Genomic DNA, 10,579 nt, shown 5'->3' with positions numbered 1-10,579 from the left:
TCCCCGTGTTTCTGGGGTGGCTCCTAGCAGGCAGAGAGCGGGGATCCAGGCTTAGACGGCTTAGCCTGCGGGCTCCCTGCTGGTGCACCCCCCACCCCCCTGGGCTGGGCCACCTGCTCTCTCTACCGCTGTGTGAGGTGGGCGTTCACTCACCGTGTTTGTATGGAGGAGGATCGGAGGATGGAGATTTACCCTAGAGACGTCAGAGAGACAATTTGTCTCAGCCTAACACGAAGGCCCTGCTCCACGTTTGTGGCTGTTTCTGTGGTTACCTTTCCTGTGTTTGAGGTGGGCGGTGGCAGTGATGGGGGCGTGTGTATGTCTTATTTGCTCCCCTGAGCCCAGACTTTCAGTAGCTCTGGGAGGTACTGTCCCTCCACCCTGCTCTCCCCAGCAGGTCCCTTGGGAGTGGATCGCCCAGCAAGAACCAGCACCCTTCTTCCCAGGGGTCAGGCAAGACCACCCGGGCGCACAGACGGGCAACGCAGAGCAGGTCAGGGAGGGAAGGGTCGGCCGGGGCGCGCTCCTCCTTCCCCACCCATTTTAGAGCTGGGGAAATCAAGGCACAAGGAGTTAGCCGGAGTAGCCAGATCCGGGGCTCCGGGCTCCGTCGGCGCGCATCGGGTTTCTGTCGCCTGGAGAGGCGCGGCCAGGTGGGTGGTTCGTGCTCAGGCGACCCGCGGCGGCGGGGCTGCCCCGGGGCCTGGACTCGGGCCTCTTCCCGGTCGGTCGGGGCCACCCAGGCCGCACTTCCTGCAGAGGACCGCGGAGGCGGAGAGCGCGCCGGCCGGCCCCTCCCGGGCGCCGCCTCCCGGCCTCTCCCACACCCGCAGGCCAGAGGCCAAGGGTGAGGGAGGCGGATCCGGTGCCCACCGCAAGCCCCGGCTTCGGAGCCCCCCGCCAGGGTTGGGGCTCGGGGCAGGGCCTGGGCAGGGGGCGGGGGGTGCAGGGTGCGTTCCCGGGGCGCCCGCGACGCGCCGGCTCCCGCGGCCCCGCGGCTGGACAGCCGGGGGCGTGGCCGTGGCGGGGGCGTGGCCGGGCCGGCGCGGGTGGCAGGAAACTTGAGCGCCCGCCCCCGGCCGCGCGCCCCGCCCCCGCCCCCGCCTCCGGGTCCCGCCTTCGTGTCCCTTCCTTCCCGGGGCTGGCGGCGGCGGCGGCGGCTGCGGGCGGAGGACGCGCGGAGCGGCGGACGCGCGGGCGCCCTCACCTCGCCGGCTCCCCGGCTGCCCGGCTTCCTTTTGTCCTTCTGGGCGGCGATGAGCGCAGCGCCGGCGCGTCGGCTGCGGGCGCACCGAGGAGGCCCGCGCTCCTAAGCACCCTTTCCCGGCCTCGGCGCCCTCGTCCCCGGCAGCGGCCCGTTGCGGGCGGCGCCGAACTTGAGCTCGGAGAGCCGGCGGCGGACCGCGTCCTGCGCCGGAGCAGGTAGGGCAGGGGCCGGCTGTGGGCGCGCGGGGCGCGCGGGGCGCGCGGGGGCCGCGGGGGGCGCGGGGAGTGCGCCCTGGGCGCGCTGCGATCGCGGGGCTTTTCTGCGTGCGCGTGAGTGTGCGTGTGTGTCAGGGTGCGGGGGGGTTGCCTGGGTTTCTCTGCGCCGTGTGGAGTTGTGCGTGACCGAGGACGCTTGGTGGGCTCCCGGCACGGCGTGGGGCCCCGTGGGGTGTGCCCCGTGCGGGCTGTGTTTGCGGGCTGGGGTGATGTCGGGGAGCGCCGTTCCTGGGGTGCGCGGTGGGGCGGGGGCTGCACCGATGCCGTACGGGTGTCGTGTGTGTGAGCTGCTGTGCGTCGGCTGGGGGGTGGAGGAGTGGGCGTGGGCGGTGCAGTCAGCCCGGCGCGCGGATCCCGGGTCCGCTCTGGTCCCCACGGGTCCCCGCTGGCCGGCGCAGTGCGGAGCTCCCGAAGCCCAGGGGATCGCGGGGACCCGGTGCGGGTGGGGGTGCGGGCGTGGCCCGCCCCTCCCGGAGCTGGTCCGTCCGGGTGGAGGGGGCAGGTCCGAGCGGCCCACGTGGGGCGCCGTGTTCTCCGGCCCGAGCTGGGGCGGCCACCCGCGCTCTTCCGAGGGGACCACGACGAGCCCGGCTTGCCCGGGCGCTGAGAGCTTTGGCATCTCCGCCACTCGCATCACGACCCGGACCAGACGCCACCTGCCTGTGTCTTCGGATTGTTTGCCCCCGAACGGGGACACTTCCCCGCCACCACCACCCCTTTCCCCCCACCCCCACCCCCCACCCCGGGACTGTCGTGACCGTTAAAAAAAAAAAAACGAGAACGCACTAAAGATAGCGCTTGACCCAGTGCCTGGTCCGTAGTAGTCGGGGATCGCCACGGGGATTGGAGGCATCGCTGCCTTTTAATCTTTGCGGATTTTTTCCCCTCTTCGTTTTCGTGTAGGCGGGACGCTTGCATCTCTGCCACCTCCCACCCGCCGCCGCCCCCGAACCCCCCCCCCACACACACATACACAAGCATTGCGCGTGTTTGATGCCTTTCTCATCGCCCCAACTTCACGCGTCGAGATGGGAGAAAGTTTAGGCTGCGGGGCGGCGCCGCCTCGGGGGTGCCGGAGCGCGCGGCGCGGGGCGTGCTCCGACCCATCTCCCGCGGCCGGCCAGCGCGGGTCCCCCTCCTGGCGGAAGGCAGCGGCTGCGGGAGCCGAGAGACCTTTTGTTCAACAAGTGCCCGGTCCCCGGGTAGGGGGGATGCGGCTCTGACACCAGCCGGCTTGTGAAAGTGGCGCTGGGGACAGGGACGACTGGGGCTCCTGCTCCCGGGGCATCGCTGCCTCCCCGCCCTCCCCATTCCGGCCACTACCCCCAGGCCCACACCCGAACTCTCTCGAGCCCAGTGTTTGTCCCAGACTGCCGGTCCTGCCCCAGACCCTTGCACCTGGATCCACTCCACCCTCCCCCCGCAGCCCCCCCCCCCACTCGATCAGCCTGAAAGCAGGATGTGGGGGTCCAAGAACCCTTTGTACGCATTTGGAAATGATGTCGCTAGCCCTGAGCTGCAGTGAATAACGCACCGCGGTTCACGGTCAGGGAGAGTCCTGCCAGCCTCGCCAGGGCCCTGGCGGTGCCCCAGCCTGCCGAGCTGGCCAGGGCTGCCCTGCTGTCTTGCCAGTGATTCTCTCTGTCGCTGCGGGTTTTTCCCCACGTCTTTTCCAGTTGGAAAAGCAAATAGCTTTTCTCCAGGAGAGCAGGACCTCGCGGTGGCACCCGATGAGCTAGCACGTGAAGGGCAGGGCAGGGCATGGTGGCTGCCTAGGGCATGGTGTGCATTTAGCAGGTGTACCTGCACTGGTTTTCTCAGGGAAGCGGGGACCCTTCACAGGAGCAGAGCCCCCTGTGGGCTGGCGCTTTGGTTTCTCTTCCACCAAGAGATCTCAGGTGGAGTGGCAGGCCCTGAAACCTGAATTAGCAGCAATTTTTTTCATCCTGATTTTGTTGTCCGGGGTGCACTTAAGAGTGCAGTCTTCCCCCCCCCCCCCCCCCCCGTTTCAGAAAATGATTTTTTGTGTGTGTCCTAGTGGAGAGAAGGGTTTATTATACTTGGAATCCTATTCTCTCTCCCATAATCAGATTTATAATAGCGGGGGGAAAAATTTAGTCTAGTTTTCTCAGCTTCGAAGACTGACCAAAGCTGGCTGTGGGTTTTTTTTTTTTTTAGTTGTTTTGTTTTGTTTCCAAGTTAAAAGAGGTTCTTTGTCTGCTCCGGCAAACCAGCATTTTGGCCCTAGATCTATTTCTGTTTCACTTTTGAAAGTGCCTGTAATTACCGAGCTCTTGAGGTTTATTGGATAATGTACCAGCAGGAAGGCCCTGGGTTCTGCCTCTCTCCTGTCCTGGGACCTGGCGCTTCATTCTAGATTTGCCAGACCCCCCCCAGGGGCTCCCTTTTTTTTTTTTACCCCTTTTTTCCCCCAGTGTGTGAGCTGGCATGCAGATGTCGCCGTTTGAAAAAGATTTGGAGGACTTAGCATAGGGAATTAGATGCCCGAAGCATCCTCCCTTGTATGGATGGAACAAGAACAAGTTAAACCCCCAGAAAAACAGAGATTTGGCCAAAGCTGTGGCCAAGGATCCATCCATTCATTTCCAACAAGCCCTTCCAGAGAGCGGCTGTCAGAGAGAGTGGAGACTCCCGAAGGGGCTCTGCACCTCTGTCTGATGTTTCTAATGGGGCATTAGAAGTGCAGGCTCCTCTGAGTCGCTCTGCCTTGGTGCATGTGCCCAGCCACTTGCTCTGGGACCGCGGGTTCTCCATGGAGCTGCTGTGCCATTTTACCGGTGAAGTGGGAGGCCCGCCTTCAGAGCACCGCACACCCGCTCCATAGAAGACGCCCAGCGAGGTGTCATGCATCAGAGCTGTCTGTCTGGCCCGCACTCCTCCCCAAACACTGCGGCCTGGCCTGGCCACTCCTCGGAGGTGAGATGCCAGCATCCCTGATGAAGCGGTGCTAGTCCAGGATACTAATAAGGCGCTCCGGAGTGCATTTGGCACCAGAGAGTCGGCTGGCTGGCAGCGAACATCTTATCTAGATGGCGATCAAGTTCGTCTTAGTATTCCAGCAAGGCCGAAACCGTGTTTGTCGGTGGTGGGAGAATGCTTCCAATTTAGGAGTTGCCAGCCCAGACTTGATGGGGGCCTGTGTGTGTGCGTTCTGCTGGTTTGTCAGCACCTGATGTCACAGCGCTTGGGGCGGGGAGGGCACTGGTCGACTTCAGTCATGCTCTCCGTGGGGACGTGTCGCTCTCCCGGTCTCATCGGGTTTCGTTACTGTTTGAGTGCCCGCACCTTGGCCCAGCAGCCCATCCGGCTCTGGTCCTTTTTCCTTTGGGTTGAATTTCTAACCAGGGGATGACAGAAGGTAATTGTCTAGGAGGCACTGGAGCGTGGAAGACGCCCTATGTGGGGCTCTCAATGCTACTTGTCTCAAGGGAGGGAAGTGTTTCTACCTTAGCACCTTCCCCCACAAACACAAGTCCACGTGCATGCACAAATAGTCACAGGCACGCATACAAGTGAGCACACACACACTGGAACCTGGTGCCTGGGCTTTAAGATCACTCTGACAGGTGGAACATTTCTTTTTTTCTTTTATTTTTTTGGCTTTTTGGATCACACCCGGCGATGTTCAGGGGTTACTTCTGGCTCTGCACTCAGGAATTACTCCTGGTGGTGCTCGGGGGACCATATGGGATGCTGGGGATCGAACCTGGGTCGGCTGTGTGCAAGGCAAACACCCTACCCGCTGTACTATCATTCCATCCCCTGGAACATTCCTTAGGCACTGATGAGCAAGATGCAAGTCTTGAGATTTTATTTTCCCCCTTTTTTTTTTTTGATATCATCTAAAAAGCACAGTAAATCCTTTAGAGAGCCTTACCTTGGCCGTGTTGTTTCAAGTAAAATTGGATTTCGAAGGCAAAGCTTCATATCTCTGAATTTATGAGGCATGACTAACGAAAGACCTTTCCAGAGCTCTCGGCTCACTCTGACGGCAGGAGGGCAGGAAAGACGCCTCCGTGGACTCCTCCTTTCCCCTCATACGCCAGGCTCACTCTCCTGACTTGCTCACCCTGAGGCCACCTTTTCCTGGCTTTTGTTTTTCTCCGTGAGACGTGGTGGGATGTGGCCTCAGCTCAGACACATTGTCTGAGGAGGGGGACAAGTGGGTCCCTGACCTTGGCCGAGAAACAGGCCGGTTAAACCCTCCTCCGTAACTCACAGTATCACAACCCTGAAGACGAAAGGAGGCTTTAGGGGTGCCTGAGTTATGGCTTGGGAAACTTCCCGGGCTTCTAGTCCAGATCTCCCTTTACCTAGTGCCCTCCAAGTGCACCTGTGCTCCGCCCTGGATGCCACTGACCCCCCAGGATGGCGTGTGACCCCTGAGAACCGCACGTGCGCGCGCGCCCAGAACTCCCCTCACTCTGCTGAAACCCGCCGCTGTGCCTGTTGGTTATAGCTGGGGACCTCCTGGGGTCTGGGCACCCCTTCAGGTCTCTCCCTGCTCAGAGAACCTGGGGGGCGGGGGCGAGGGGGGGGTAAGGGGAGCCTTGAATCCCACCCATGTGTCAATGTTTAAACCAGATTTCATGGCATGGCCTCTCCTTCCTCCTTCCTTTCGCCTGGCATTGTTCTGAGCACCTCCTGTGTGCAGCCTGGACCCAAGCTCCTCCCTGCCCCTAGGAACTTGATCTTGGTCTGGCGGGGGAGAAGTTGTGAGTCCTGAAGCCCGCTGACTTGTGCTCTGGAGCGGAGCACCTCTCTGGGGCTGGGGCTGGGGCTGGGGCCAGGGCACCCGGGAGGAATTTCCTAAAGCTGACCCAGGAGGGCTGCCTGGAGGGGGTGGGCACAGAGGAAGGTGGGATCTGGCGGGAGCCCTGCCAGGGTGAGGTGCTGGGTGGGGGGAGTGTGGGGGGCTGCTGTTCAGAGCCCTCTTCCCTCCCACGCATGCCTCTTGGTCTGCTGAATTCCTGTCCTCATAACAATGCTGGGAGGGCCGTCTGCAGGGCTGCCTAGGGCCTCATGTCCATGCCTGGGGGTGCTGGGTGGGGGCCACACCTGCGGGTGCACAGGGGGCCGGAAGGTGCCAGGGATGGAAACTGGACATCACACATGCCTTTGAGCTATGTCTAAGCTACCCAATTATTTTTTTTAATTATTAGCTTTATGGATAGATAGTTTACAGACTATGGCTCGTCATACCCGTTTCCAGTGTAGGGTTCTCAAGAGTTTCCGACATGGTCTCAGGGACCCCGGTGGAGGCCATCGGGGCATGCCACCATCTGCGTGTGGCCCGCGGCGGGTGGGACCCTTCTGCCTGGCAGCTCGCCTTTTAGCCCCGGCCCACTGGGAGAGTATGTTCTGACCCAGAAGATGGCATAGTCGTGCGTGGATACCCCTGGACCGGGGTGGCAGACTGAAAGCTGCTGTCGGGACCGCGCCAGCTCCCGTCCCAGACGTGTCCCCGGCACCCCGACCTGGGCATGTGCAGAGACCCGCTGGGTGTCCGTGAACTGGGAGGAGACCGGGGCGACCCTCCGTCTCGCCCCACCCCGAGTGCTGGCTGAGTTCGGCTGCCAGCTCGCTGCCAGGCCAGGGACTGGGGGGTGGGCCCCGGGGACATGGCAGGGGCTTCGACTCTTTTCCTCGCCAGCACCAGAAGGCTCTGGGCAGCTCCCTGCCCTCTGCCCTCTTGGTCCTGCTGTGATCTGTTTTGGGGGGGAGTGAGAATCTCTCAAAAGCCATCACCTGGGCTGAAAGAAAATCATTCCCAATGTTTCCCAGTTTCCTGAATTTATGTGGGTGGCCGGAGAGTCAGCCCCAGGAGCCGCAGCATGAGTTGGGGATGTCCAGAAAGCCGGCCTCAGACATGGCACCAAGGGGGGGGCAGAGCTCCCTCTTCCCTCCTCCCTCCTCCTTCCTCCTTCCTCCTCATCCTTCCTCCTCCCTCCCCTCTCTTCCCTCCTCCCACCTCACTCCTCCTTCCTCCTCCCTCCCTCCTCCCTCCTCCCTCCATTACGCCTCTTTCTTCCCTTCTTCCCACTCCTTCCTCTCTTCTTCCTGCCTTCCTTCTCCCTCATTCCCATCTCCCTTCTCCCTCCCTTTTCCCTCCCTCCTTCCTTTCTCTCTCTTTTCCTCTCTCCTCCCTCCCTCCTCCCTCCTCCCTAATTCCTTCCTTCCCTCCCTCTCCCTCTCCCCTTCCCTCTTTTCTCCCTTGCCCGTTCCCTTCTCTCCCTTCCCTCCTCCTTCCTGCCTTCCTCTCCTCTCTTCTTCTCTCCTCCCTCTCACCTTCCCTCTTTCCTTCTTCCTCCTTCCTTCCTCCCTCCATCCCACCACCTCCCTCTCCATCCTGCCTCCTTCTTCCCTCCTTCCCACTCCCTCCTTTCTCCTTCCTGCCGCCCTTCTCCCTTCTCCCTCCATCCCATCTCCCATTTCTCTCCCTCTCCTTCCTCTCTCTTCCCTCCTTCTCTCCTCCCTCTCTCCATCCCTTCTTTCTTCCTCCCTCCATCCCTTCTCCCTCATTCCTTCCTCCCCCCCTCTTCCCTGTCCTCCTCCTCCTTCCCCCCTCTGTCTCTCTCACCCCTTCTCTCCCTCCCTCCGTCGCCATCATTGCTATCCGCCTCCCGCCACCCCCAGCCCCATCCATCTCTCACCATCATCATCTTTCAGCCTCAGCATCGTTCGTTCCCAGGGTCGGGTACCACATCGGGCAGCTGGTGCCTGTGAATGAGAAATGATCACCCTCCCCCGTGCAGGCGGCTCTCTCCAGCCTAGCGAGGGCCGAGCAGGACCGCAGGACCGAAAGCCAAAGAAAGCGGTGGGAAGGGGCGGAAGGGGCGCGCTGCCTGTCCGGGCTGGGTGGCGGCCTCCTTGTTCTCAGACATCCCTGTGCCCCGTTCCCAGGCCTCAGGCCTGGCAGTGACAGTCACACTCCTGGCTTTACGTGATGTTGTGGAACCGAATGAATGACTGAGCCTGAATAAATACAGGATCTACTGGATCTCTCTCTCTTTCTCTAGCGCTTGATGGGTCTCCCACTGGTTCTTTGGGCTGGGAGAACTGGGCTCCCTGTTCTGTTGTGCCTCCCTCTGCCCACAGAGTCCTCTCCACACTCTTTTCCCCTGTGGGTCGACCGCCGGCCTCACAGCTGGCCACCGTGTTTGCCCGCCTCTTCAGGGGAGGTGAGGCGGGTCTCTCCTCTGGGCATCCCCACTCCGGTGTGTGGCTGATTCACCAGCCTCTTCTCCTCACTGTAGGATGGTGGTGGTGGTGGTGGTGGTGGTGTGTGTGTGTAGGGGGGTGGGGGTGGGATTGCATTATTTAAAACTTAACGCCTCGGCTGCTGGGGCTTGCTCTGCAGGCCAGTGGCGTGGCGCTGTGTGTCCTGCCTGGTCGTGGACTGTGAGTGTCTCAGACCTTCGTTGCTGTGGCAGGACCCCCACACCCCGGTGACTCTCTGGCCTCCTCGACTGGGCACGACTGCCTTTTCTTCCTCAGTTCCCTGGAGTCACATGCAGCTCGGGCGAGATGGCTTCTCAGTTCTCCACCCGCTGGACAATCCAGGGACGCAGCTAAAACGATTTCCAAGAGTTGTGGATGTGTCAGAAGCAGGGCACAGGCAGCATAAAGCAAAGAGAACGTTCAAAGCTAAGGACGAGAGAGGTGGGGAGAGGACAGAGGGAGAGAGAAGAACAAAAGGAACCTCTTTGAAAACACAGATCCTTTAGCAGCGCCCACCCGGACTCGGTGGCGTTGAACACATGTGCAGACCCAGAGGCTACGGAATCAGATGAATAAACTCGGCGTGTTTCAGGCCATCCCTAGGACAGTTGTTTGAGGTTTCTAGTGCCGGGAAGGTGCTGTGTCGTGTGGCAGAAATGTGGGTTACGATGACAGTGTCGATCTCATGGTGCGAAGGCGCCTTCTCGGCGGGCCAGGTCCTGTCGGGACGGAGGAAGAAGAAGGTTGATGATTAAGTTTTTAGCTCCAGATCGGAGCTTTTCTCCTCTGCCTCCTGCCTTTTTTGGGTGGGCAGGGTGTGACTTTAAGCCACTCAGACATCTTTTGGGCCCTTCCTTCTAGGGAGCAAAGACAGCAGGACTGCTCACCCCCAGGTGCACCACTGGGATTTGAACTCACTACCTGGCGGTAAGCGGTGCCTTGCATGTGGCCGACCTGGGTTCAATTCCTCTGTCCCTCTCAGAGAGCCCTGCAAGCTACCGAGAGTATCCCGCCCGCATGGCAGAGCCTGACAAGCTCCCTGTGGCGTATGCGATATGCCAGACACAGTAACGACAAGTCTCACCATGGAGACATTACTGGTGCCCACTCGAGCAAGTCGGTGAACAACTGGACAACAGTACTACAGTGCTACCTGGCGGCAGCAAGCCACTGAGCCATCTTTTGGGGTCCAGGAGCCTTCCTTTGAAGCTGTGGACTGTTTCTTTAAAGAGGACGGTCTCCGCAGAAAAACCTCTGCACAGGACGTTGCCCTCCTCCTCGTGAGGTGTATCTTTGTTTTTCCTGGGAGGTCATACCACTGGTTGTCTAAGAAACAGGCAGACACATTGTGACGTAGAGAAAAGGCAGAATTATTGTGGAAGACAGTGACGGTATTATTTTCAGACAGAAGCAGGTGTGTTCATGCAACCTCCTGTCTGGATTTGCACTCCCCTTCGCCTTTTAAATGAGTTACTCAGGGTTTTGTGGAGTGAGCACAGTTGTAACGGGCTAGTCGGTATCTGCGGAAGTGGCTGGAAGGAAGCATTTTAAACATTGCTTCTCATCATAGGGCTGCAGAGCAAGAGAATTATATGGATGGTTTTATTCCAGTTCTGTTTGGGAGGGGGATGAGAAAGTCAGGAAAATAGATAGGAAGGAAATAAACTGAAATTGATGCTAGCAGTTGACGCTGATGGGATTGTAAGTGCATTCTCTTCCCTGCCTTTTCCTGTTTCTCCACACTTCAAATTTTTACCAATAAGCATGCATTGCATTTGCTCTTAGGGGAAAAAAGCTTTTAAAAGGAACCCCAAGAGCACATTCCTCTAATAACCTTGTTTACTCTCTTCATTTG

General features: G+C 60.0%; 1 protein-coding gene across 3 annotated transcripts in view; it reads left to right on the top strand.

The window, feature by feature from the left end:
• The first annotated feature begins 351 nt into the window (after positions 1-351).
• Positions 352-10,579, top strand: part of HPCAL1 (hippocalcin like 1) — an 84,643-nt gene continuing 74,415 nt past the window's right edge. Inside the window, exon 1 of one of the 3 annotated variants that reach the window (XM_056124122.1) lies at positions 352-493. The gene's annotated coding sequence lies outside the window, so the exon portion shown is untranslated. Of the gene's footprint in view, positions 494-1,140; positions 1,441-10,579 lie in introns of those variants that run through there. The other 2 variants (XM_056124113.1, XM_056124127.1) reach the window with 2 other exon arrangements.

This window comes from Sorex fumeus, unplaced genomic scaffold (genome assembly GCF_029834395.1).
Source record: "Sorex fumeus unplaced genomic scaffold, SorFum_2.1 ptg000006l, whole genome shotgun sequence".
In the NCBI taxonomy this organism is placed as follows: domain Eukaryota; kingdom Metazoa; phylum Chordata; class Mammalia; order Eulipotyphla; family Soricidae; genus Sorex; species Sorex fumeus.
The sequence above is the reverse complement of the archived record's forward strand: the minus strand, read 5'-3'. Positions and strand labels throughout refer to the sequence as shown.